The sequence below is a fragment of the Phocoena phocoena genome, chromosome 10, assembly GCF_963924675.1.
Source record: "Phocoena phocoena chromosome 10, mPhoPho1.1, whole genome shotgun sequence".
NCBI lineage: Eukaryota > Metazoa > Chordata > Mammalia > Artiodactyla > Phocoenidae > Phocoena > Phocoena phocoena.
The window spans coordinates 6,019,278-6,046,353 of NC_089228.1; the positions used below are offsets into that span (position 1 = coordinate 6,019,278).

General features: G+C 42.8%; 1 pseudogene; it reads left to right on the forward strand.

Moving 5' to 3' along the window:
* Positions 1–12,773, forward strand: part of LOC136129024 (store-operated calcium entry-associated regulatory factor-like) — a 50,484-nt pseudogene extending 37,711 nt beyond the window's left edge.
* Positions 12,774–27,076: the final 14,303 nt, after the last annotated feature.

Consider the following 27,076-nt stretch of genomic DNA (forward strand, 5'->3'; position numbering starts at 1 on the left):
TCTCCTGCACTTCCCGGCAGTCCTGACCTCTCTGTTCGGGGCCTGAGCAGTGAGCCTGGGGAACCATCAGAGCCTTCCTCTCTCTGCCCTGAGCGGCAGCCATGTCAAGTCCAGAGGTTCACAGAAAGGTTTCACCTCCCAATTTCATTTTGGTCTGGCTGTCTGATTCATGGTCCCTACCTGGTGCCAGAACAGGGCCTCCTGGCTTCACGAAGCAAACACTCAGAGGGTCCTTGGCTGTGTCACACCCTGTCCTGGGCACTGGCGGGCACTTAGCTCGGACAGCCCTGAGCACACCCAGCCCTTGAAGAGCACCCAGTCTCATGAAGGAGACAGACATGGAGATAATGACAGCACCACATGCCCAGGTTATAATCCAGGTCTGAACAGCAGGTGGTGATGACGATGGTAATAATAACACACTGTACTGGGATTGTTTTCAGAGCTGACTAGTGAGATAATAGAAATTCAAGAGGAATAATGCAATGCCAGGGCATCGTACGTTTGTGAGAGGTGAGAGGGATTTAAGAAAAAAAAAGGAAGGAAATAGGAATGATTTGGAAAGGGTGTTGAAATTTAGACTGTTTCTAGAGGAGGCCTTACAGAGAAGATCCATCTAAATGAAGCCCTGAGGAAGTGATGGAGTGAGCTACGAAGATACCTAGGAAGAGTTCCCCAAGGAGAGGCAAGAGCCAGCTCAAAGCTCCCAGACTGGTGTCAAATCAACACGTGAAAAGATGCTCCACGTCATTTGTTATTAGGTAAATACAAGTTATTCAAACCGTGGTATTGAAGTCTCTGACATTAGTGAGTTTTCCGTTTCTTCCTTCAATTCCATCAGTTTTTGCTTCATGTATTTTAGGACTCTCTTGTTAGGTACATATATGTTTATAATCGTTACATCTTCTTGATGCATTGACCCTTTTATTATTATAAAATGTCCTTCTTTGTCTCTACTAACAGGTTTTAAAGTCTATTTTTTTCTCATATTAGTATAGCCACTCAAGCTGTTTTGATTATGGTTTGCATGATACAGCCTTTCCCATCTTTTTATTTTCAACATATTTTTTTCTTTGAATCTCAAAAAACAGCACAAAGTTGGACCATAGTAGGCCTTAAAACAAGTCTTTATACACTTTTAAAAGATTGAAAATCATATAAAACATGTCCTCTGGCCACAGTGGAATAAAATTAGAAATCATCATAGCTGTAAATACCTACAAAAAAGGAGAAAGATCTCAAATCAATAACCTAACTTTACACCTTAAGAAACTAGAAAAAGAAGAGCCAATTGAACCAAAAGCAAGCAGAAGGAAAGAGGAAGGAAGGAAAGAAGGAAGGAATTATTAGAGCTAATAATTAAATTCAGGAAGGTTGCAGGACACAAGATCTGTATCTGAAAATCAGCTGTATTTCTGTGGACTAGCAATGAATGGGCCAGAAGTGAAATTAAGAAAACAATTCCATTTACAACCAAAAGATTAAAATACTTAGAAATAAATTTAACAGAAGAGGTGAAAGACTTCTTTTACATTGAAAATTACAAAGCACCTTTGAAAGTGACCAAAGACGTAAATAAATGGAAAGACATTTGTGTTCATGGACTGGAATACTTAATACTCTCATGATGGCAATACTGCCCAAATTTATCTATAGATTCATTGCATTCCCTATCAAAATTATAGTTGCCTTTTTTATTTTTTGGAAGAATAACAAGCTGATCCTAAAATTCATATGGAAATGCGAGACGCCCAGAATAGTCCAAACAATCTTGAAAAAGAATAACAAAGTTGGGAAGAATCAAACTGCCTAACTTCAAAACTTAATTCAAACCTATCAAGTAATCAAGACTGTGGTGCTGGCATAAGGGTAGACACACATTTGGAATAGAATTGACAGTCCAAAAATAAACCTCTGTCTTTATGACCAATTGATTTCTGACAGGGTGCCAAGACAATTCAACAGGAAAAGAAAAGTCTTTTCAACAAACGGTACTAGGAGAACTGGATATCTACATGCAAAATGAATCATAGACACACATGTAAGAGCTAAAACTGGAAAACTCTTAGAGAGAACATAGGTGTTAATTTTAGTGACCTTGGATTAGACAACAGTTTCTTAGATATGACACAAAAAGCACAAGCAAAAAAAGAAAAAAATAAATTGGACTTTATCAAAATTAAACCCTTTTGTGCTTCAAAGAACACCATCAAGGAAGTGAAAAGACAATGCACAGAAAGGGACAAAATATTTGCAAATCGTATATCTAATAAAGGGTCTAATGTTCAAAATACATAAAAACTCTTAGAACTCAACAGTAAAAGACAAATAATCCAGTTTAAAAACGGACAAAGGACTGAATAGACATTTCTCCAAAGAAAATATAAAAACGACCAATAAGCACATGAAACAATGTTCAACATTTGGGAAATGCAAATCAAAACCACAATGAGATACCATTCCACATCAATTATGACGACTATAATAAAAGAGGAAAAACCAGCAACAGCAAGTGTTGACAAGGATGTGGGGAACCTGGAACTCTTATACATTTCTAGTTGGAATGGAAGTGGGGCAGCTGCTATAGAAAACAGAGTGGCAATTCCTCCAAAAGTTAAACACAGAATTACCACAAAACCCAAAGATTTCACTCCTAGGTATATGCCCAAGACCTGAAAACGTATGTTCACAAGAAAACCTTTACACAAATGTTCATAACAGCATTATTCAAAAAAGCCAAAGAGTAGAAACAACCCAAATGTTCAGCAACTGATGAACTGATAAAACAAAATGTGATATATCCATACAAAGGGATATTACTCCGTCATAAAAAGGAATGAAGTACTTACGCATGCTCAACGTGGATGAACCTTGAAAATATTATGCCAAGTAAAAGAAGCCAGATAGAAAATGTCACTTATTGCATGATTTTATATATATATATACATACATACATATATATGCCAGAATACGCAAATTCAGATTCCGAAAGCAGATTAATAGTTGCCAGGAGCTGTGGGGAGAGGCGAGTTTGGAATGACTGCTAATGGGTACAGGTTTCCTTTCGGATGATGAAAATGTTCTGGAATTAAATATTGGGGATAGTTGCACAACCTTGTGAATATACTGAAAACATTGACTGTGGACTTTAAATGTTATATAGTTTAATGAAAACAATTAAAAGAACAGCATGCATACCCAGCACTTGTATTAGGACCCTTTTAGCTGCGGATAACAGAAGTACAACCTCCACTAATTTAATCAGCAAGTTTACTGGCTCATGAAACTTGGAGTCCAGAGGCAGAAGGAGCCTTCAGGATTCATTGATCCAGTAACTGAATGTTGGTTTCATGAATCCTGACTTGTTAAATCTCTCTGCTCGTAGCCCTCAGTGTCAGATTTTCTTCAGGCTGGTAGTAAGATATCTCACGTTACTCCGGGCATCACCTCACAAAGCACCATCCAAGGCAAAAAAGAGAGCTCATCTTCTTAAAAGTCTTCTCTTAAGAAAGGGGAAACTTCCCCCAAAGCCCCCAACAGACACGCCCTCACAGCTCACAGTCAGAATTGGCTCATGTGCTCATCCTAAGGCAATCAATGCAAACAGGAATAGGATTACTTTCAGACCACTGAGGTCCAGTCTGGATCTTGGGGTCCAGCAGTTGGCTGGGTGGGGAAGGAGTGGATATCGAACATAGTAAGAATTAGGAAAGAAGGGGAAAATGGATGCTTGATAGGAAACCAAGAGCTTAATTAAGTTATCTCAACAGAATATGACTGATTCAATTTTTATAAATTTGATTAACCTAATATTAATATATTTAATCAATGAACTAGAAAGAAGTGCATGGACAATATGGAATCCAGTATTCTCTACAGAGATTTAAGATGTAATAGTACCAACCAAGGATGCATCATAACCTCCATCCTCACTGCAAGAGAATCTCCTGAGAGGTTCCATCTCCCAATAGCTAGAAATCCCCTAGCAAGAGACCTTAGCTACAGAATAAGAGGAACACTTTGGAACTACCTACGCGTGTCTCAACAGCACAAATGAGTTGATTTCTAATCATTCCTCTCTAAGAAAGGGTGATTTGCAGAATATTTCTCTCCTATTTATAAATGGAAAAATAGTTAACAAAAATAAAAATAAACACATTTTTAAAAAGTAGGCAAGGGAATTCCCTGGTGGTGCAGTGGTTAATAATCCGCCTGTCAATGCAGGGGACACAGATTCAAGTCCTGGTCCAGGAAGATCCCACATGCCGTGGAGCAACTAAGTCCATAAGCCACAACTACTGAGCCCACGTGCCACAACTACTGAAGCCCGCGTACCTAGAGCCCATGTTCTGCGACAAGAGAAGCCACCACAATGAGAAGCCTGCGCACCGCATCGAAGAGTAGCCCCCACTCGCCGCAACCAGAGAAAGTCCGCGTGCAGCAGCGAAGACCCAACGACCCAACACAGCCAAAAATAAATAAATAAAAATAGGCAAAAGACTTGAATAGATGCTTCACAGAATAATATATACCAATGGCCAATAAGCATGTGCAGAAGTGCTTGACTTCAAAAGTCAACAGGGAAACGCCATTTCTAAAATTAAAAGCACTGAAAAGCCAAATGTTTGTGACGCTATAAAGCAGCTCAAAATGTCAAACATTGCTGGTGGGAGTGTAGAATGATATGTCCACTTTAGAGAACAGTCTGTTAGTTTCCTATAAAGTTAGCAATACCACTTCCATGACCCACCGATTCTTCTCCTAGTTATTAATCCACGGGAAATGAAAACATATGTCCACAGCGTTATTCAAGAATGTTCATAGCAGTCTTATTCATAATAGCCAAAAAGTAGAAACAACCCAAACGTCCCTCAACAGGACAATGGAGGAATAATTGCGGTGTATTCACACAATGAAATACCACTCAGTAAAAGACAGGAGTCACGACTGCTGCCTGCCCAGCATGGACGAATTTCACAGATAAGATGTTGAGTGAAAGATGCCAGACCCCCAAAAGTACCTACTGTGTGGTTCCATTTATGAGATGTTCAAGAACAGGTACATCGAATTCATGGTGATAGAAATCAGAACAGTGATTGCCTACAGGGGTTAATCAGAAAGGAACACGAAAAACCTTCTGGGATGATGGAAATGTTCTATATGCTGAGAAGTGTGTTCATTACACAGGTACACATTTATCCAAATTCACTTATTGGCACACCCAAGACTGGAACATTTCAGTGTATGTAAATTTGACTTCAATTAAAAGAAATGAAAAAGTTGAGAGCCAGAAGTTGTGACTGGAGGGAGGGTGTCTGGAGCCAAATGGGAAGAAGCAGGGATTCAGGGCTCAAGAGTTTGCCTCTGATGTTCTGGGCCCTGGGGACATGCAGGCGTGTGTGGCTCAGCCTTTGCTGCATGTTCTGGGGACACTGTCTCCTGTTACCCTGCTGTGCAGCTTTGGTGGCTGAGTCAACCGAGCTTCCTGAAACACCTTGGAGAGTTTGTCTCTGAGGAGAGGCTCAGGTGGAGGCACAGCAGCCTCTGGGTCTCCCTGCCTCCGATCCTGAAGCAACCAAGCGTGGGGAGGAACATCCTGCACAGCCCCCGCTTTCCTGAGCAGAGCTGGACGGAGGCTTCTGAGAAATCTCATTTCAAGTGCCTGCTGCCCGCCCAGTCCTGCTCCATGATTTCTCACCGCTCTGCATGGGTGATGACTCAGTGCGGGGGAGGGAAACAGGAACGGCGCTCTGCCAGAGGAAGCCTGGGCTGCAGCTGGGCGAGGAGAAGCTGCCCATCCCTGCCAGGACTTGGGGTTTCCTCTCCTGATCTGTCTGCTGTCCATTCTGTCCAGGCAGGATGAAGGAACAGAAAGGGCTTGAACTTTGCGGACAGACTAAGCTGGGGCGGGTGGGGGGGCATCCTATTTAAGCCTCAGTTTCCTGTTCTGTAAAATAGGGTGGGGCTATCTTAGGACATTGGGTGATTTATTGAGGAAGAGCACTTAGGAAAAAGCTTTAAGGGGTGAGGGAAACAGGATAGGGAAGCAGGGAGCCAAGTGGGGAAGTGGCCACAGGTAAGGTCCAGCCTTAGCCTGATCCACTGTGGGCTGTGGGACTGATCATGTCACAAAGTTGTTACCCACTCCAGATGCATCCCCGTGTCAGCATTGACTGTGCGGTGCTCTTGAAAGGACATAACCACCTGGTGAGGTTCCTGTCAACAGACGGCAATTCTCTGGAGAAGGGGGGTGGCTGTGAGCTCTTGGCAGTCAACGAGCTGGAGAGTGGACATGCTGGCCTGGCGACAGAGACCTACTGGTGCTGGGACCCCAACAGCAACTACTCTAGGGGTAAAATACCCGTTGCCCAGGGCTTTTGTGAGTTCACACAATAGGCAGTGAAGAAACAGTAACTATTTCTTAGCTGCGTGAGAAAGTGTACCTAGTACCATAAATGTGTACGCTCTGCCTACTGCAGATTCAACATTTTTTAGGGATCAGGGCAGAGTGAGACCCCAATATCTATGCATCTAAGCATGAGCAATATAAAGAAACACTTAGCAGATGTGAACTATTGTATATAGAATGGATAAACAACAAGTCGTACTATAGAGCACAGGGAACTATAGTCAATATCCTCTGATAAACCACAATGGAAAAGAATATGAAAAAGAATGTGTGTATGTATATATATATATATATATATATATATATATACACATATGAATTACTTTGCTGTACAGCAGAAATTAACACAACATTGTAAATCAACTATACTTCAATACAATAAATTAAAAAAAAAAAAAAAAAAGAAACACAACAGCCAGAAGTTGGCAGAGCAGCTGTGTCCTGAAGACCCCCTTTTATTCCTGGATCACAGGAAAGTTTGGGGTTCCCAAGGAAGGTAGCTGGAGCAGTGTGGGGACCCTTTAGGGACCTGGGGCAGTGGCTGCCTACCATCTGGCCTTACTGCCTTGCCACATAATTTCGTCTTCCTTCCATGTACCTAGAAGATCTTCATGCACACCTACCTGAGCCTCTGGTCATCTGTATCAACTCCTCCCCTTAACATTTCTCTATTTTGTGCTTCTTAGAACTTGAGAATTGACCACTAGGTACCACCACCTGGTCCATCCAACCCAAGACTCTGCTTTTGATGGGGCTTTCCAGAAACAGTGAGCTGGAAATGTTCCTGGGATGTCCACATTTCCTCTAATAATGTACGTCATGGGAGGAAAGAACAGTGACTTCAGAGTCAGACACATCTGGGTTTCAATCCAGCTCTGCCATCTGATGGCTGTGTGCTCTTGATCAAGTTGCTTTACCTCTCTGAGCCTCAGATTCTCCCTCTGTAAAAATGTGTAAATTAATGTGCTTGCTCAGAACGGTGATTAGGCAGATTAAGAGCCTCATCACGTGAGGTGCTCAGCACATAGTAAGCCCTTGATAAACACTGACTCTTTGCCCCTTGTCTCCTCTGGAATGATGTTATGTATTTGGTCCTGTCACCCCTGGGGGAGCAGCTTTCCTACGTTAACCACCTGCACTAGGGGGTCTGGCTTGTTTAGCCTAATGAACTTCTTTTTTTTTTTTTTTTTTTTTTTTTTTTGCGGTACGCGGGCCTCTCACTGCTGTGGCCTCTCCCGCCGCGGAGCACAGACTCCGGACGCACAGGCTCAGCGGCCATGGCTCACGGGCCCAGCCGCTCCGCGGCACGTGGGATCCTCCCGGACCGGGGCACGAACCCGCATCCCCTGCATCGGCAGGCAGACTCCCAACCACTGCGCCACCAGGGAAGCCCCTAATGAACTTCTTTACCCTCTGGGAAGAGGCCCTCATCCTGTCGGTTTCTGGCCCCAGTTCCAGGAACTGCCCCACAAAGCCTCAATTCTTTCCTCTCAGCTGTTTCTTGCATCTCCCAGGAGACTATCTCTTTTATGAGCCTCATCTTTGTTCCCTCATCCGCACTTTCCTTGTAAAGATGGTTTGGCCAAGGTGGTGCCTTTGCCAGTAAGCTGTGTCTTTTGTTTGGAATCCTGGTAAGATGGTATGGAGCCCTAGTGGAATTTGCCATCACAGAGGAGGACTTGAAAGGGGCCAGTGGTCCAGTGCCTGAGCACCTGTTTCCTCCCTGTATTAGAGGTGCCTCTGCAGGTGAGGAGGGACTTCTAGGTCTAAAATGTCAGGGCACAGACAGCAATATCCCAGCCTGACCTTGGGGTAGCTAACAACTAAAATGTGTCTTTTGACACAGTCTGGGGGTTCAGAGAAAGTGGGAGAGAGACCCAAGCATGGAGGGGCCCTGCCCGGAGTTCTGGGACTATCACATGCAGGCGGAGGGGATCTGGGTTCAAGTTCTGGCATGGCCACTTACCAGCTATGTGATGTAGGGCATTTTATTGAACCACTTTGTGCCTCAGTTTCTACTCCTATAAAATGGGTATGATAATGACAATGAGCCTTTTTCCCCAACACTGGCTTTTTAACTCCTTTACACATGTGCATCGTCACTTCTATAATAGCACCTGCTTTCCCTGGGGAGAAACCCCTGCACACCCAAGCCCTGTGTTTGGGAAAGATTGGCCTTAACCTCCAGGCTTCAAGTTGGGCATGTATTTCAGCCCTAGCCTATGAGCACATTCTACCCTCACACCCTCCTTGATAGTTCAGATATGGATGCTAGACCCCTGGGGGCTCAATGACACTCCAGGGCTTCTGTTGCAAGTTGAAAAATGGAAGGTCTCTTTCCCCAGGGATTTCAGAGAGATTAGGGTTTTTGCTCGGAGCTGCTCATGGTCATTTTGCCTCCACAAAAGGAGAACATGATTGAGAAAGAAGCCGACACAGAGCCAGGAGATGAAGAGAAAAAGGTTCTTTTTTTTTTTAAAGCATTTTTAAATTTTTATTTATTTATTTTTGGCTGTGTTGGGTCTTCATTGCTGCACGCGGGCTTTCTCTTGCTGAGGCGAGCGGGGGCTACTCTTCGTTGCGGTGCACGGGCTTCTCATTGTGGTGCTTCCCTTGTTGCGGAGCACAGGCTTTAGGCACGCGGGCTTCCATAGTTGTGGCACACAGGCTCAGTAGTTGTGGTGCACGGACTCAGCTGCTCTGCAGCATATGAGATCTTCCCAGACCAGGGCTCGAATCCATGTCCCCTGCATTGGCAGGTGATTCTTAACCACCGTGCCATCAGGGAAGTCCCGAGACAAAGGTTCTTGGTAACATCCATTGAACGCCTGGATCCAGCTGGGCCTGAAGATCAACCTCAGGGTTTTTAATCACTGTTTTTTGCTAAAGCCAGTTTCTGCTGGGTTTTCTGTCCCTTGCAGCTGCAGAGTCCTTCAGCCGTATTGTATATACAATAGTATTGTACATCCCTCTCTGGTTGTTTGGAGAATTAAGGGAGACAAGCCATGTGAGGCTCTTAGCACAGGGCCTGGCATGCAGTAGGCACTTAATAAATGCCCCTTTCTCCCAGGGCTTCAGTTTTCTCATCTGTCAGATGGGTGCATTAAACTATATCCTAACATTTGTTAGTGGAGGTAGAGACCCTGAAGGAGAAGTCTGGGCAGTTCTTTTTGGGTTTTTTTTTGTTGTTTTTTTTGCAGTACGCGGGCTTCTCACTGTCGTGGCCTCTCCCGTTGCGGAGCACAGGCTCCGGATGCGCAGGCTCAGTGGCCATGGCTCACGGGCCCAGCCACTCTGTGGCATGTGGGATCTTCCCGGACCGGGGCATGAACCCGTGTCCTCTGCATCGGCAGGCAGACCCCCAACCACTGCGCCACCAGGGAAGCCCTGGGCAGTTCTTTTAAAGTAACAATGAAGCACTGTGGTAGGAGAGCAATGGTCCCACACAATGTCCACATCCTAAACCCTGTACCTGAGAGTAAGTTATGTTATGTGGCAAAAGGGCTTTTGTAAATGTGATTTAATTAAGGATTCTGAGATGAAGAGATTCTTCTAGATTATCTGGGTGGGTGCAACCTAATCACATGAGTTCTTAAAAGAACGTAAGAATTAGGTCAGAGAGATGCAACATTGCTGACCTTGAAGATAGAGGAAAGGGGCCTTGAATCAAGGAATGTGGGCAGCCTCTAGAAGCTGGAAAAGTTAAAGGGATGAATTCCCCCTATATCCTCCAGGAAAAAATGCAGCCCTGCCAACACACTGATTTTAGTCCAGGGAGAATGGCGTCAGACTCCTAGCCTCTAGAACTGTCAGATAATCCATTTGTGTTGTTTTTAGCCACTGAGTTTATGGTAATTTGGGTTAAAAAAGAGATAACAGGCCCAAAATGGAGTCACTTATACTAAGCTCCATGTCACCAAACTGAGATTTACTACCTAATTTAATTATAATTTCAGGAATAGAATCTTAAACCAGTCAGGAATGACTTGGTCAGCACTACTGAACCTGCCTGATAGAAGCCTGTGCCCCCACTAAAGGAAGGTCACCTTGCATATCCAATTGCTTTGTGCTAGTATAACTTCCTCGTCCTGCTCCCTTCATAAAAGCCTTTCATTTTGTACAGCTCCTCAGAGCCCCTTTCCGTCTGCTGGATGCGACACCACCTGGTTCATGAATCACTGAATAAAGGCAATAAGATCTTTAAAGTTTACTCAGGTGAATTTTGTTTTTTAATTTTGTAGCAGCAATGGGATCTGGAGGAAACTCCCAACAACTTTGGGGGCAACAAGAAACACAGGCAGTGGTACCCCCAAATGCTTTTAGTTCTCTGCCTTTCTTGCCGTTTCCAAGGGTTCTCCTTGGTTCAGAGCTATGTTCTTTGCATTGAGCCACTGATGTAATTGGCTTTCTAGCCCAGGGCAGGTCAGCTTGAGTTAGCAGACAGTTCTACTAGAATCCAAGACCCAAGCTCTTGGCCCAGTCCCTGGTTCCACTTTGGGAAATGCTGCTGGTTTAGTCCGCAGTGCCCCATTTGACTGGAATCCCAGTCCACAGTCCCCATTTGTTGGGGATGTGCTGGTTCAGTCCTTTCCCCGGTTCTACACTGGAATTGCTGGCGGTGCACACGAGGCCTTCTCTTGGCCCGTCCACAGTAACAGCTCTTTGGTTACTGCTGGTGTGTTAGCATGCACAGGAGGGAAAGGCTATTTCTAATGGGAATCTCAGAAGCCAAAAGCTGCAACACTGGTGGCCATGGACTGAGTACTTCAAAGCTGTTAGAGCACTCACCACCTAACTCCAGGACTCCTGTGTTAGAATACGTTGATCCCAGAATGGGTTAGAGTAACACTAGGTCACTCAACATCCTCAAGAAAATTTCCATGCAGCGAGGCACACTGTAAAACACCACACAATCCCCGACCTAGTGCGGATTGGGTCTCCAAGAGACCCAAAGCTTAGCTGAAGAAATGGGATCCTGAAATTCCCAAGAACCGAGCACACCTTCTGGCACACCGCTTGTTTATGTCTAAGAACTGTGGTCCCAGGAGCTGTGGATACCCACAAAAATGGCAGAATCTTAGCAAGACAACCTAGAATTATAATGGCCTTTATGAGGAATGTTCCAAGACAAGATCAATTAAGAAGTGCACTTTAAAACAAGGGCTCCCAAATCAAACAAGCAGAATAGGCTACCTAACTTAGTCGTCATGCAGAAGCCTCCAGAGGGCTTCAAAACTACAAAATAGTTTCATTAGAAGAGTCATTGCCAAAAGCTAATGAAAAATTAAAGATGTAAGATGCACATAAAATAAAAGACTATGACATAACTCATGCCACTCCCCTCCACCCCTCTTTATCTGCCATCTTCACCAAGCACCCTGGCCAAGGCTGGCGGGCTGGAAGTAGCCAGACGCTGCCCTCTCCTCAGCTTCCTTTCACTTCTGCTGACCGTGGGCCCTGCCCAGGGCTGGAACGACTTACACAGAATATTGTTGTGGGATGTAAAAGCTCTTACCCTCCACTAGGACCACTATAGTGGAGGGTTGGCTCCAATCCCACAGTGAAATGTATTGGAGGCATAGCTGGATGGGATGCTTATACCCCCAAATTCATACAGTGTCAGAACAAAGGGTGGGATGGTTATGATGTACAGTGGGAATGTAAGACTGATTTAGATATCAAGTACAAATATGGAAAAACTGCCAGGTCGTAAAAGCTATGAATCCTCTGAAGGTATATACTAAGAGGCTCCTATACCTTGGAGCATAACTTAGATCACATGGAACTTCGCCTGAAGAAATTGAGAGAGTCTAGGGAAAACCATGGCTTTAACTCTTTCTCTGATTATTATAATAAGTTGTACTCCCCAGATTCATGTGGCATCAGTGGAATGATTACCATCGTGGTGCTACTTGCTATTGACTTTGGAGTTTATATATTGTTCCTTAGTGATGGTCAAGATTCTCCTCCACCATATTCTGAGAATACTCCACATTCCCATCATTATCAGAGATTCACCAACTCAGCAGGAGCCCCTCCTGTGGGCTTTAAGGCTGAGTTCACAGGTCAACATGGTGCAACCTCTGGTTTTGGCAGTGCTCGCATGGACAGCAAGGAAATGAACATTCAAGACCAGGGCTCTGGACTGGCTTGGGAACTGGAGGAATATTAGAATATTTGGCAGCAATAGAGCAGCAACACCCTTCTCAGACTCATGGTACCACCCGTCTCACCCTCCCTCATACTCCAGCACGTGGAAGAGCCCTGCTTACCACTTCTTGGAGGCACAGGTAGCTCTTTGGCATATTCAAGCTCAGAGACCAGACCCAGAACAGCAGCAAGATATGGTGGTACTAGAAGATGATAAAGAAAAGAGTTGAAGTCAAACACTGGTTGCAAAATTTCTGATTTTTCATCACTTTCTTTTTAAAGCAGTGCTACCTGCTAACAACTGGGGAAAGGGAATATACAAAAGTTCTATGGTGTTTTGTTCTGTAAAGATTTTTGTATTATTTGAGGCTAAGAGGTGATATATGACAAAATGCTTATGTAGAGAATTATATGTTTGTGTAACATGCAGATGTATATTACAGTTTTTGAAAGTGATGATTACTGTGGAACGCTAAAAATGTATTGTTTAATTTATATAACCTGTGATGCCATAAGAAGCATTAAGAATGAAGTCTTTATACCAATAGACATTGAGTCCAGAGAATTTCAGACTTAGGAGGTTTTAGCTTATGAGTCATTGCCTCATAGAAACAATGATAACATACTTGGTATTTATTACTGGGTGTTTACTGTTCTTCAGATATTTAAGCCAAGCTTTGGACTACTAATTATACTCATCTGTGTGTTTTGATCACTTTTGAGCTCATGAGCTCTGAATTCTTCAGTGGTGGGTGAGGTTCTAGTAAATGAGAATTACCTTTTTTGGAAAACTAGAAAATAAGTATCTAGAAGGTTGGTGTGAATGTTTGTGTGCTGAAACCAACACTTGAAACCTCCATTTCATTTTAAAAATTGAAATATTTCAATTTTTACAATATTGCTTTACAATATTATATTAGTTTCAGATATACAACATAGTGAGTGATTCAATATTTTTATATATTATACTCCATTTCAAGTTATTATAAATTATTGGCTATATTCCCAGTGCTATACAATATATCCTTCTAGCTTAATTAATTAATGGCCACGCAGCACGGCTTGTGGGATCTTAATTCCCTGATCAGGGACTGAACCCAGGCCCTCGGCAGTGAGAGCACAGAGTCCTAACCACTGGATCGCCAGGCAGTTCCCTAGCTTATTTATTTTATAGATAGGATTTTGTGCCTCTTAATCTCCTAACCCTATTTTGTCCCTCCCCCCTTCCCTCTCCCCACTGGTAACCACTAGCTTATTCTCTATACCTGTGAGTTTGTTTTGTTATATTCATTCGTTTTATTTTTTAGATTCCACATATACACGATAACATACAGTATTTGTCTTTCTCTGTCTGACCTATTTCACTAAGTATAATACTTTCTAGGTCCATCCACATTGTTGCAAATGGGAGAATTTCATTCTTTTTTATGGCTATTCTGTTGTAGACATTTTATATATATATATACATATATACACACACACACACATACACACACACACACACATACACACATACACACACACATACACACACATACACACATACACACACACATACACACATACACACACATACACACACATACACACACATACACACACACACACATACACACATACATACACACACACATACACATACACACATACACACACACATACATACACACACACATACACACACATACACACACATACACACACACATACACACACATACACACACATACACACACATACACACACATACACACACACACATACACACACACATACACACACATACACACACACACATACACACACACACACACACATACCACATCTTTATTCATTCATCTGTTGTCGATGGACCATATTCATTTTTTTAAAGAGGTAAAGTTCAAATACTTCAACAAATGTCTTCTAATAGCAAAATCATGCAGTTCTCTGTGGAATCTCAAGTGTTGCTGTAGCCGTCTGTTCAATCTTACATTAAAATGACAGAAAAATGAAATAAAATAAGACCACCTGTGGGTGCAGGTGATCTTCTTCACTTCTTGGTCAAGGACCGAACTAAGGATTAAAGAATTGTCTAAACCAAGGGAGGATTCCCCAAAAGTTTTCTGAAAAATTTAGAGCCCTTATTGAGGCCTATGACCCCAGGCTGCCAGGTCTTTATCAGCTTGTGCACATGCTGGTAGGACCTGGTGAAGCCCAAAAATGGATGCAGGAAGCAGAACTGCACGACCCAAGGATGACATTTGAGATCCTCAGTCTTCAACACGGTCTCCTTATGGACGAGGAAAAGCTTGCAAAATAGCAACTGATCTTTTAAAAGCTATTTCTAGAGTCTTCCCTTCCTGCACTGATCGGTCAAACATGCAAACAAAAGGAAGATAAATCTGTAGCGGACTTTAAAGCCCATCTGGAAGATCTCTTCCTATGGCATTCTGGGTTCCATACAATAAATGATGACACCCAACCTGCTCTAGCTGCCTTATTTGTAAATGGATTATCTCTTGAGGTCAGTGGTTTGATAAAAGGCAGAAAAAAACGATGGGAGGCCCTTGGCCTGACTGGACTTGTGACTATAGCTGAGCACTTTGAAAGGATTGTAAACAAAGGTCCATCAAGCTGCAATCACCCCAAGGCCAGAAACCTAAAATAATACCCAGGCGTCCTCCACTGTAATATGCTAGGGGTCCATCATCAAAATGCTGGCCCGTGGGTCAATGTCTCATTTGTAATCACCTGGGACAGTGGGAAAATATTTTCCTCAAAGGTTTTATGCAAATCCTTCCACATCAAGTTGAATGCCCCCACATACCTACCATTGAAGGAGGACTCCCAAACGGTTCACTCCCAGGGTTGATGGGTCTCTGAAGGATTTTCTGGTAAACTGCTATGCTATTCCCTTAAATAGCCAAGGGAAACTAAAATTAAAATTAATGGAAAACCATGCCAAATTCTGGTAGATACTGGAGCCTGCAGATGGGCTCCTGGGAAAACTGGCAGAAGCCAGTGAAGGGTGAGAATTCTTACCAAAAACAGCTCTCCTGAATCTCTGCCTGTAGTGCTTGGTGGAAAGAGGAAAATACACCTTCACACTGTCCCTTTCCAAATCCAGACCCATTTGGTTATTGGTCCTTTCTCTCCCAGGGATAGCTGTAACCTTCTTGTTTGTCTTCTTTTGTGTCCTGACAGCTTGGCTTGGTAACTGCCAGGCTGGGGGCCTCAAAATACGGCCAGACAGAAATTTGGGTTGAACATTTGTGGCTAGGGTCCATTGCCAGCCCTCCAGGGAATTGTCTAGGTCCTTCTTTCTTTTGGCTACCTTTGAGAGTGGCTCTAGATCTTGGGAGAGTATTATATTTTGCACCCTCTTTGAGAATGCCTCTTGTATCCATGGGATTGTTCAATACTACCAGAAATATTTACTGTTTGTCCCAGCTGAAACCTGGCAAGATATTTGAAAAGATTTTTAATGTAGCTCTATTGTCAGAAGTTGGCCAAATTGGAAGCTAATATTCAGAGCCTGATAGGAACTTTGTTTAGGCGTCTTCCCTTAAGCTAAATGTATCTAGAGAGAAAGTAAAACCTTCTGAAGCCCTTATGGAAAAATTTACTAAAACATTCCAAAGACAAACAGCCCTATACCCAGAACATAGAACTCACTGAATTTCCATCTTAGTTCTCCCTGATATAAAGAAGCAAATTGAAGATAATATAGTTGGAAGGAGAGATCAGCCCCTAGATATCATTTAGGCTACAGCCCATTCTTTGAAGAATTAAAAGTCCTTGGCTTTCAAATTTTTGCAAAACCAGAAACGCAGCTCTGGAAACAATTCAAAGTCCACTTATCCTTACCATCTCCAATTCCTAAGATTGAAAAAAAGAGAGAAAGAGGATTTTTAAAACTACAAACTGCCAGGGACTTCCCTGGTGGTCCAGCGGTAAAGAATCCGCCTAGCAATGCAGGGAACGCAGGTTCGATCCCTGGTCAAGGAACTAACATCCCACATGCTGCAGGGCAACTAAGCTCACGTGCCACAACTACTGAGCCTGCACACCACAGCTACTCAGTTGGCACGCCTCAACTAGAGCCTGCGGGCTGCAAACTACAGAGCCCATGTGTCCTGGAGTCTGTGCACCACAACTAGAGAAGAGAAAACCCACACGCCACAACTAGAGAGAAGCCTGTGAGCCACAACGAAGAGCCCACGCACCACAACAAAAGATCCCACATGCCTCAATAAAGATCTCGCGTGCCACAACTAAAACCCAATGCAGCCAAAAATAAATGAATAAATAAATCTTTTTTTAAAAATATACAAATACAAACTGCCAGAGAAGCTCCCTTGCCCCAAATCTAGTCCACAGCTTCCAGAAGATGACTTGCCAAGGATGAACACAAATCTTAAGTGTCTTCTCTAAAAATATTAATAAAAAAAACTTTAGCCATCCTAGCAGGTAAACTTAACTTATTCCAACTGCCAAAAAAAAAAAGTTTGAATCCAACTGTTCTTTTACAAGCCAGTGAGTTTTGCATTATCATACCCATTTCACAGCTAAAAATGTGAAGTTAAAGCTATAAGATCTCTGCTTGCATTTGTCTAAATGTTTATGTATGTCTATGAATGTATGTTGTAGCTGTGTGATATTTTTCTACCTTTGCGTGGCATTGCTAAGAGCAATTTGTAAAAGAACTTTAATTCACTTAAAGGAAAATACATGCTTCTAGACTCTCAAAAATATAGAAATTAACCCAAATGTTTTTCAACTTAACATGATTTAGGATAAATCTTTAGTAAATAAAAGCTAGCTTAAATTTTTTGGTTTAATTAAAAGAGGCCTGTCTTTAGACTTATCAGCATTAAATATAAAGCTTTTATTCTACTTAAGTTTACTAAAGTCAAATAAGCTCATGTTATCTTTGTTACAGAATTTGTCAGCAAGAAAAATAGCTTGGGATGACAGCAGACTTTGTCCAATGTCCTGAGAAGTTTTCGTGGATAGTTAAAACATAATTGTTAAGAACAACTGATGCAGACAGATATAAGTGAGATAAAAGTTTTTAGGTGAACTTTCAGCAATAACTATGTGTCAAAGTGTGTCTACTAAAAAATAGTTTGCCAAATAGTTTTATAAACTGAAACTTTAAAGTTTTGATAAGTTAACTTAAATGATGGAAATTCATTGAAAATCTAGATCATTTCCAAATACAGAAACATTCATTACTGAATACAGATTTATCCACTTTTAGCTTTTTATCAGAGGAACTAAAGCTATTTGGGTCTACCAGTAAACATGTCTTCTTCCACATTTAAAAAACTGTACTGTGAGAAAGCATATGCTTCTAGAGGTAATTCATGCACTCATCAATTTGCCAATCTAAAGAACGCTAGTGTAAGAGACAATCTACAATTGCTTACTTCTTAGTTTTCCCTAGAAATTAAAGGTTCTTAGACTTAAGAATTCTAATCAATATATGTACTTAAAACTACTTAGAAATAATAAGGATGAAAGGAGACAAGTGTTTATGGAAATTAGGTAAAGAAAGCAAAATGACTGATCCAGGATGATAAAGAGTAAAAACACAGGACAAAATCTGAAGGGGTATTAAAAAAAAACTTGTGGAAGTTTTGTGGAAAAGGAATCTTAGGAAAGGAATTTTATGCATGGTCAAGCTAAGACTGGAATGAATTAATTAAAAAAGGGAGTTTTTATATCAAAAGTCCACTGGTACAAAATCAGAATTTGGTTTTCTCTTTCAAAGTTGTTTTTTTTCTGACTTTTGGTCTGCTTTTGATAAGAATGATATTGTGAAAGGTTTTTCTTTACCTTTTGAGTAATCTGCCTAGAAAGCAAAGATTTTATGTCTTACCAAAATAATTTCCTGTGTTTCATGTTGTCTTAGGTCTTTGAATATTTAAGAAAACTGAGTTTTCTCAATTGTAAAAGAGCTAAGTTTTGCTTACAACTATGTAACCTTTTGTATATGCCTTGGAAATCTTTTACTGTCACTTTGGTTAAATACCTAAGCGTTGTTTCATGACGATCTTTATTTAGTCAAGGGTCAGAAACTTTCTATATTTATTTACCAACTTTGCCAAATTCCAAATGAAGTCTTTTTGACTTAGAAGTAACTTAGGGATTTTTCCAGAGGATCCCTGGAACATCTCAGAAGATGTGTTCTCTCTCCTTATATTGATAAAAAAGAAGATGTTGAGCTAATTAGGCTTATTTAATATGTTAAATTATATGGGAAGCATTGTTAAATAAAAAGTAATACCAAGCCTTCTTTATGATGTACTCATAAAGGTATAAGTTATGTGTTCCAGAAATTATATGAAATTCCTAAAATTCTGACGTGTCCTAGAATAATGTTATCAGTCATAATTCTAGTTATTATTTTAAAATATTGTATGTCTCAGAAATAACCAAATTTCTATTGCATTATAATGAACTCTAATCAGATCTTTAACTATCGCCGTTATTAAAATCTTTTGTCATTTACAGGCAGTTATTGTCCTACTCTGATGCTTTTGTAAAAGTGAGATTCATGGAAAGGACCCTACCAAGTATTCTTGACCTCTGACACTACAGCCAAATTACGAGGTGTTGAAACTTTGGGACATACTTCACAGCTGAAGAAGACCCCATCTGACATCTGGTCTTGTGTAAATGCCAGAGACCTCAAAATCAAATTGACTAGGAAAAGAAGTAGTCAACATTGAGGTAGACTGCTTCCTCCCAAAACATCAGATCAAGGGGATCAAGCACGTTTCCTTCCATTCCTCCTTCCCTTTCTGACCATTCTTTTCTTAATTCTTACATCATGAAGCTCTTTATGATTCTTTTGTCCATCTTCTTCCTTGCTCTGGCCTGCAAAGTTTACTGTTCACATATCTCAGGCCACTGTAAATGAGGATAAACTGACTGTTGGATTTGCTTTGATGCTGGTGATCCTGTAGCTCTTTCTGCCTGTCACAAATGTCTTCCTGATTTCCAACACCTCAGTTTCTCAAAAAAAAAAACACCACAAAAAGCAAAACTCATCCCCGTCTCTATTGTGTCAGACTCTCTGACCTCGGGAGTCCATTTCCTTGTCTCTGGTTAACAACCTCAAACCCAGAGAACCTTGCATCCAGGTTGTGTATAAGGAAAGGAACCCAAGGCACAGGTAAGTAGAATAAAACCTCCTGTGTAGTCTACTGACTCTTAAATTTTACTGACCTAGGTTTTTCTAGGTCTGAGCCACAGACTCAAACGGGAATTACCAGGAGGCATTCGTGATTCAAAATTAGCTTCCTTTGGTAGATCACTCCTCCCTGTGCTCAGAGTAACTGCAAACAAAGCTATGATCAGAAACCTCTCCTTAACTTTTGAAGATTTTGTAGAATCTGCCGCTAAAGCAATAGCTGCCCCACAAAAATTCTTAACTTCTCTGGCCACAGCTGTTCTTGCTCACAGGCTAGCCCTTGATTATCTTCTAGCTGAGCAAGGAGGTGCTTGTGCAATGGCCAACACCACTTGCTGAAACTGGATTAATACTTCTCAAGAAATTGAAACTCAGCTACATAAAATCACTGAACAAGGCACTTGGCTTAAGAAATCGACTCCTTTCTTTGACTTATTTGATTCTGATTGGTTTGGGTCTCGGGGAACATGGCTCTGAAATGCACTCCAGACACTGAGAATTATCCTGCTTATAATAATCATAGTAGTTCCCCTGGTGTACTGTATTCTCTCAGAAGCTTTAAATTCATGTTTGCAACTGCCAGTCACCAAACAAATGATCTCCCTAAGCCCAGAATGTTAGAAAAGGAATGAAGAGAATGACCAACCAAAGGAATGAAGAAATGAAGAGAATGACTGCACTTGCGACCTGTGAATACCACAGAGATCCAGCAAAAAGATGTCATGACCTGTAAATACCACACAGAGGGTCAGGAAAAACTGTGAGAACTCCAGAGAGGTAGCTGGGAGTCGCGTTAACGGCTTAAATTTTGATAGCATCTCTGTTAGACTGAGAGCTTGACCAAAAGGGGGATATTGTTAAAAAAGAGACAACAGGCCCCAAATGGAGTCACTTATACTAAGCACCACATAACCAAATTGAGACTTAATACCTAACTTTATTATAGTTTCAGCCTTTCCCAGGAATGGAAACTTAAACCAGTCAATCAGGAATTACCTGGTCAGCACTAGTGAGGTCATCTGCTTGACAGACAACTGCCATCCTCTCTAGGAAGATGACCTTGCCATAACCAGTCCACTTTTTGTTAGTATAACTTCCTTGTCCAACCCCTTTCCGCCTATAAAATCTTTCATTTCATACAGCTCCTTGGAGCTCCCTTTTATCTGCTAGATGGGATGCTGCCCAATTCATGAATTATTGAATAAAGCAAGTAAGATCTTTAAAATTTACTCAGTTGAATTTTGCTTTGTAACATTTGTTATAGCAGCAACAGGAACTCATATAAGCATTCACATGTATTCTTATTCTTTTCATTCATTCATCATTCAACAACTATGTGCCAGGTCCAATTAGTAAAACACAATTTCTGCTCATAATCTACGTGGGGACACAGATAATTAATACCCACTTTGAAAATCTCTGTAATGGAAAAATTAAAGCTCAGTTTGATGAGCACTACAACAAAGGTCAGACAGATTTCTATGGCAACAAAGAGGAGGCACCTAACACATCTTGGGAGTGGGGCTGATGGTGGTCAGGGAAGACTTCCTGTAGGAAATGCCATTTAAGCAGAGACCTAAAAGGATGAGCAGAATTGACCAGAATATGAGCAGTGTGGCCTGGAGCATGCTAAAAAGTGTATGGTGATGTATTAGTTATGTTTCTCCAGAGAATCAGAACAAACAGAATGTGTACATATGTATATAGAGAGGTTTATTTCAAGGAATCGGCTCACATAATTGTGCAGGTTTGATAATTCTAAAATCTGCAAAGTAGGCCTGCAGGCTAGAGGCCCAGGGAAGAATTGCAGTTTGAATCCAAGGGCCAACTGCTGGCAGAATTCCTTCTTGCTTGGTGGAGGTCAGTCTTTATTTTATGAAGGCCTTCAACTGATTGGATGAGGCCCACCCCCACTATGGAGGGCAATCTGCTTTACTCAGAGTCCACCAATTTAAATGTTGATCTCATCCAAAAAATGGAAACATCCAGAATAATGTTCGACCAAATATCTGTGGTCCAGCCAAACTGACATATAAAACTGACCATCACAGGTAGGCACCAATTTGCTCCACAACATATGGACACACAAAACATCACATTATCTTATTTGTCTCAATCGCGTAAGGGTGTCCTTCTGCCCACACTCACCCAATTGGCAAGCACTCAGTCTCAGGCATGGTTTTGTGGGCTACTCTGTTTTAGGCTCAAACAAGAATCAAGGATGGGGGCTTTCTGTGACAGTGGGAAAACAGGGATGGGAAACAGGGATGGGGCCTGTTCTTCAGCTCACTGAGAGGCTACTGTGGTCATTTATTCTTCTGGTCTCCTTAGCAGCTGTTTAGCCTGCTTCTCTGTGCTCCATTGACCAGCCCCTGTTGACTCCAAAAGTTTCCCTCACCACCAGCCACATACCTGGCCATGGAAACCCTCCTGCCTCAAGCTCTCTGGGTGGTCTCTCCAGCCTCCCCAGGCATTCTGGAACCACAAAGACACTCCCTGTCTTCCTGCTTTGCAAAACCAACAACACTGAGAAACCCTCCCTTCCCTTCCTGCCCCTTCCTCCCCCATCAGATCTCTGCCTCTGCCACCGCCTCCCTCCATGGACCCCCTCCCATCCCCACATTTGAAGTCTGTCACAGGTGAGGGCCCTTCCATAGGCCTGGAAAGTTCTGTCTGAGGCACTGAAACACAAAAGTTCCTGGAGGTATCAGAATCCACACTGAGAATTATAAAGGGGTTTGGGGGAGAGGGGAGGAATTAATACAGGCTTCTCATTTTTTGAGCCATGTGCAGGGGTGAGAATCAGTCAGAGATGAGTTCCTCAAGACACATGGACACATTAGACAAAAGGACTGCTTGTGCAAAGGCCCCAGGGCAGGGGTGGGGCAACAAGGAGGCGGGAGTAGACCACGAGGGAGAATGGTGAGAGATGAGGAGGGTGCAGGAGGCAGGGACAGACCACCGTTGGGCCTTGAGCCAGGGTGAGAAATTTGAAATGTATCCTGAGGGTTGAGGGGAGACATGGAATGCTTCTGAGTGGGAAGCAACACAATCACATTTGTGCTTTGGAAAGCTCCCTTTGGCAACTGGATAGAAAGTGTCCTTGATGGGTGTTATGGGCTAAATCGTGTCCCCTTAAAACCCATATGCTGGGGACTTCCCTGGTGGTACAGTAGTTAAGACCCCACGCTCCCAATGCAGGGAGCCTGGGTTCAATCTCTGGTCAGAGAACTAGATCCCACACGTATGCCACAACTAAGGAGCCTGCATACCGCAACTAAGGATCTGGCGAGCCACAACTAAGGAGTCCACCTGCCACAACTAAGGAGCCCGCCTGCTGCAACTAAGGAGCTGGCAAGCTGCAACTAAGACCCGGTGCAACCAAAAAATTAAAAAACCCGTATGCTGAAGTCCTAACCCCGGTACCTCATAATGTGACTGCATTTGGAGATAGGGCTTTTAAAGAGGTGATTCAGTTAAAATCAGCTCACATGGGTGGCCCCTAATCTAAGATTTCTGGTGTCCTTATAAGAAGAGGAAATTTGGACACACATACACACACAGAGAAGACAGTCACGTACAAGGAAGGAGAGAGGCCTCAGCACCTTGATCTTGGACTTCCAACCTGCAGAAGAGTGAGGAGATACATTTCCATAGGTTAAGCCCTCCGGTCTGTGGCCCTTTGTCACGGCAGCCTGAGCTGATTCATACACTGGGGCAAGAGCAGCCACCAGGACACCACGAGGCAGCTGCTGTGGTTTCTCAGACGAGAACTGACTGTGACTCAGGGTGGGTCTCGGCCTGGGGGTGATGAGCAGATGGTCCTTGGAGGTGCTCAGAGGCCTGCAGCTGGGCAGGGCCTGGACCAATCACATCTCTTCCCCTTAAAGGATTTGAGAAAGGCGGGGTTTGGTGGTGATTCGGCCACATCTGGAAAACAAGTCTCCCAGCCCCATTCCCACCATGACTTGCTGAGTGGGCTCCCCTGAGCCTTAAGCAGACTTCCTCAAACCTGAAGCTTTCTCTTCTCTCGTCTCTTTGAGAAACTGGCATTCTCCAAAGCTTGGTCATACCGAGAATATGACCAAGTCCTTATCAAAAAGGATCAGACCGTTTTTCTTCCTTTTAGAACACGAGCACACCCAGGGGTATACTTCGTTAATTGTTTTGTGAAAACTTGGCATTTGGACACTTCCAGTGGTTTTCATTGTGGACAGTTCTAGAAGCAATATACACACATATATGATTATATATATGTATATACACATACCTAATATTTGGGTATTAAGATTTGTATAATTATATATTAATAGTGTTTTACTGAGTTATTAAAGTACAGAAAAGTGCATAGATCTTAGGTGTACAGCTTGATGAATTTTCACCTCTGTTCATACTGCTGTAACCCCCACCCAGATCAAGGTGTTAAACACCTTCATCCCCCCCAAAAGTTCCCCATGCTCCCTCATAGTCGATAACCACCACCCCTCCACACTCACAAAGCAACCCCTCTATTATCACGACAATCAAGTTTTGTCTGTTTTTAACTTTGTATAATGGACTCTTACAATCTGTAGTCTTTTGTGTCTAGTTTCTTTCACTCGATATAATATTTTTGAGGTTCATCTATGATGCTGCATCTACCGGCAGCCATTCTTTTTTATTGCTGAATAACATTCCATTATATGACTGGACCTCAATGCATTTACCCAGTCTCCAGCTGATGGACAGAGGCCAACTTATTTTGAACAAAACAGACATAGGTCATGTTGAATTTCAATGAACCAAATGTCAGGGCTGAGTACAGGGAACCCTAGAGATCATCTGTTTCTATTTTCTTATTTTGTACATGAGGCCCAGGGAAGGAAGGTGACTAGCCCAAGGCCCCACAGCTTTGTCAAGGCACAAATAAGATCCAAACCAAGTCTTCTTCTCTGGCCAATAGAGGCTCTTTTTTTTATTCAACTCCATATCTCACTATATCTCTTAAACAAATGTGAAAAAATCAATCTTTTACATCCTAAATGGACACATCTTTTCAGCATGTAATGGCAAAGAAACGGGAATTCGGTCTGGAGTGTGTGAAACACTATTTTCTCCCTCTAAAGTTTGACATTTTCCTTGGCAAGAGCTGCAAGCCTTACAAGCCTCTGGTGCCTGGCCTTGTCTATCTGCTTTGCTCTCCCCACGGTTCCATCTAGAACGGGAGGCTGGAAAAAGGGCAAGGTTCCCTGGAGGGCATAGGGCTGGGCAAAGACAGCCTTGGTGTACAGACCTAGCTTGGCACTGAGCCTGGTAAGGGTCAAACAGCAAGAAAAAAGGAAGAGAAAGGCCCCAAGTAGGTGACTGATGTGTTGTTTTTTTAAAAAATAAATTTATTAAATTAAATTTATTTATTTTAAAATTTAAATTTAATTTAAATTAAATTTATTAAATTTATTTATTTTTGGCTGCATTGGGTCTTCGTTGCTGTGCGCGGGCTTTCTCTAGTTGCGGCGAGCAGGGGCTGCTCTTTGTTATGGTGCGCAGGCTTCTCATCACGGAGGCTTCTCTTGTTGCGGAGCACGGGGTCTTCAGTGGCTGTGGCATGCGGGCTCAGCAGTTGTGGCACACGGGCTCAGTTGCTCCGCGGCATGTGGGATCTTCCCAGACCAGGGCTCGAACCCATGTCCCCTGCATTGGCAGGCAGATTCTTAACCACTGCGCCACCAGGGAAGCCCGGTAACTGATGTTTTCTTTAACTTTTCAGGGCCTTAGGAGACCCTCATGAATGGAGCTTCAAGATTTGCGGTGTCCAGAGCAGAGGGAGAAACCCAGCTTGCTGGACAGCCCTGAGTTGGGATCCCTGCTCAACTAGCTGTATGGGCTTAGGTGAGTCATTTTCCTTCTCTGAGCCTCCGTTTCTTCCTTTGCAAGATGGGGAGAGTCATTCCCACTGGGAAGGTTCAAGGATCCAGTGAAAAGACAATGGGAGAATGGCGATGGGTCAGGCTGAGTTTCTTTTCCCTTCCTATAGTTGATGGCTGAGAAGACTCCAAGGCGCACCTACTAACTGAACTGCTAAGTTACTGAAGCCTCCCCACACCCCCACCCCAGATCCATGGCAAGTCTGGCAGCTTCCACAGGTTTGTCCACGATTCCCATCTGTCCAGCTCCAGGACAAGTAGGCAAGCCCAGCACCATGGTGGAGGAACATGGCTGTCATTTTCCAGGAGAATCAAGGGGTGTGTCTCTGGGACTTTCCTCGGGGACAGATACTACTTGCCATGTGACTTGGGCAAGGGTCTTCCTCTCCCCATTTCTGTTGCTTTAACTGTAAAGTGGGATTAAATAATTCCCCCTATATTGCAAGATTATCACCAGGATTAAGTGAAGTAATGATTGCAAAGCACTGTACACAGAGCCCTGTTAAAAAAGAGAAAGCAGACCCAACTGGAGTCACTTGTGCTGAGTTCCACGTTACCAAACCAAGACTTAACACCTAACTTAGTTACAGTTTCAGCCTTTCCCAGGCATGGAGTCTTAAACCAGCCAATCTGGAATTACCTGGCTAGCACGAGTGAGGTAATCTGTCTGATAGAAGCCAGCTGTCCCCTCAAGAAAGGTGACCTTGCCACAAACAGCTCTTCAGCAGTGTAACTTCCTTGTCCCACACCCTTCTGCCTATAAAAGTCTTTCACTTTGTACAGCTGCTGAGAGCTCCTTCCTTTTTTGCTAGTTGGGATGCTGATGATTCGTGAATAATTGAATAAAGGCAATAAGAGCTTTATATTTACTCAGGTGATTTTTGTTTTGTTTTAACAGCCCAGCAAAGCACAGTGCTTAAAAGAATGGGCCTGGGATTCAGTCTGGGTTCAAATCCTATCTCCACCACTTCCTAGCCCTGTAACCTTGAAAAACTCGCTTAAGCTCTTTGGGCCTCAATTTCCTCCTCTGTAAAATGGGGCTAGACCCCACTTCACAGAGTGGTTGAGTAGCACCAATAAGGTAACAGAGGTAAAAAAAAATAAAACGATTTGAAGCTGACCACAGGTTCTAGAATGGTAGGACACAGACATGACCTGGGTGGGAGGACAATGGTTAAGGATTCTCTGTTCTTAATCCCCCTGTCTACCAATCACAGCAGTATAATGTAGCTTTAACCAGTTACAGGAATGCAACTGAATTCTATACTGCTACGGCAACCTCTTTTTCATTTTAAAAATGATTCCCTTCCTAGCAGGGCCAACGTGACAACTGGAAAGAATGTGGACTTTGGGTTCAGACTGCGTGTTGAAGCCTAATTCAGTCACAGACCAGCCATGTGAAACTGGGCAAGGGCACCCCCTCTCTGAGCC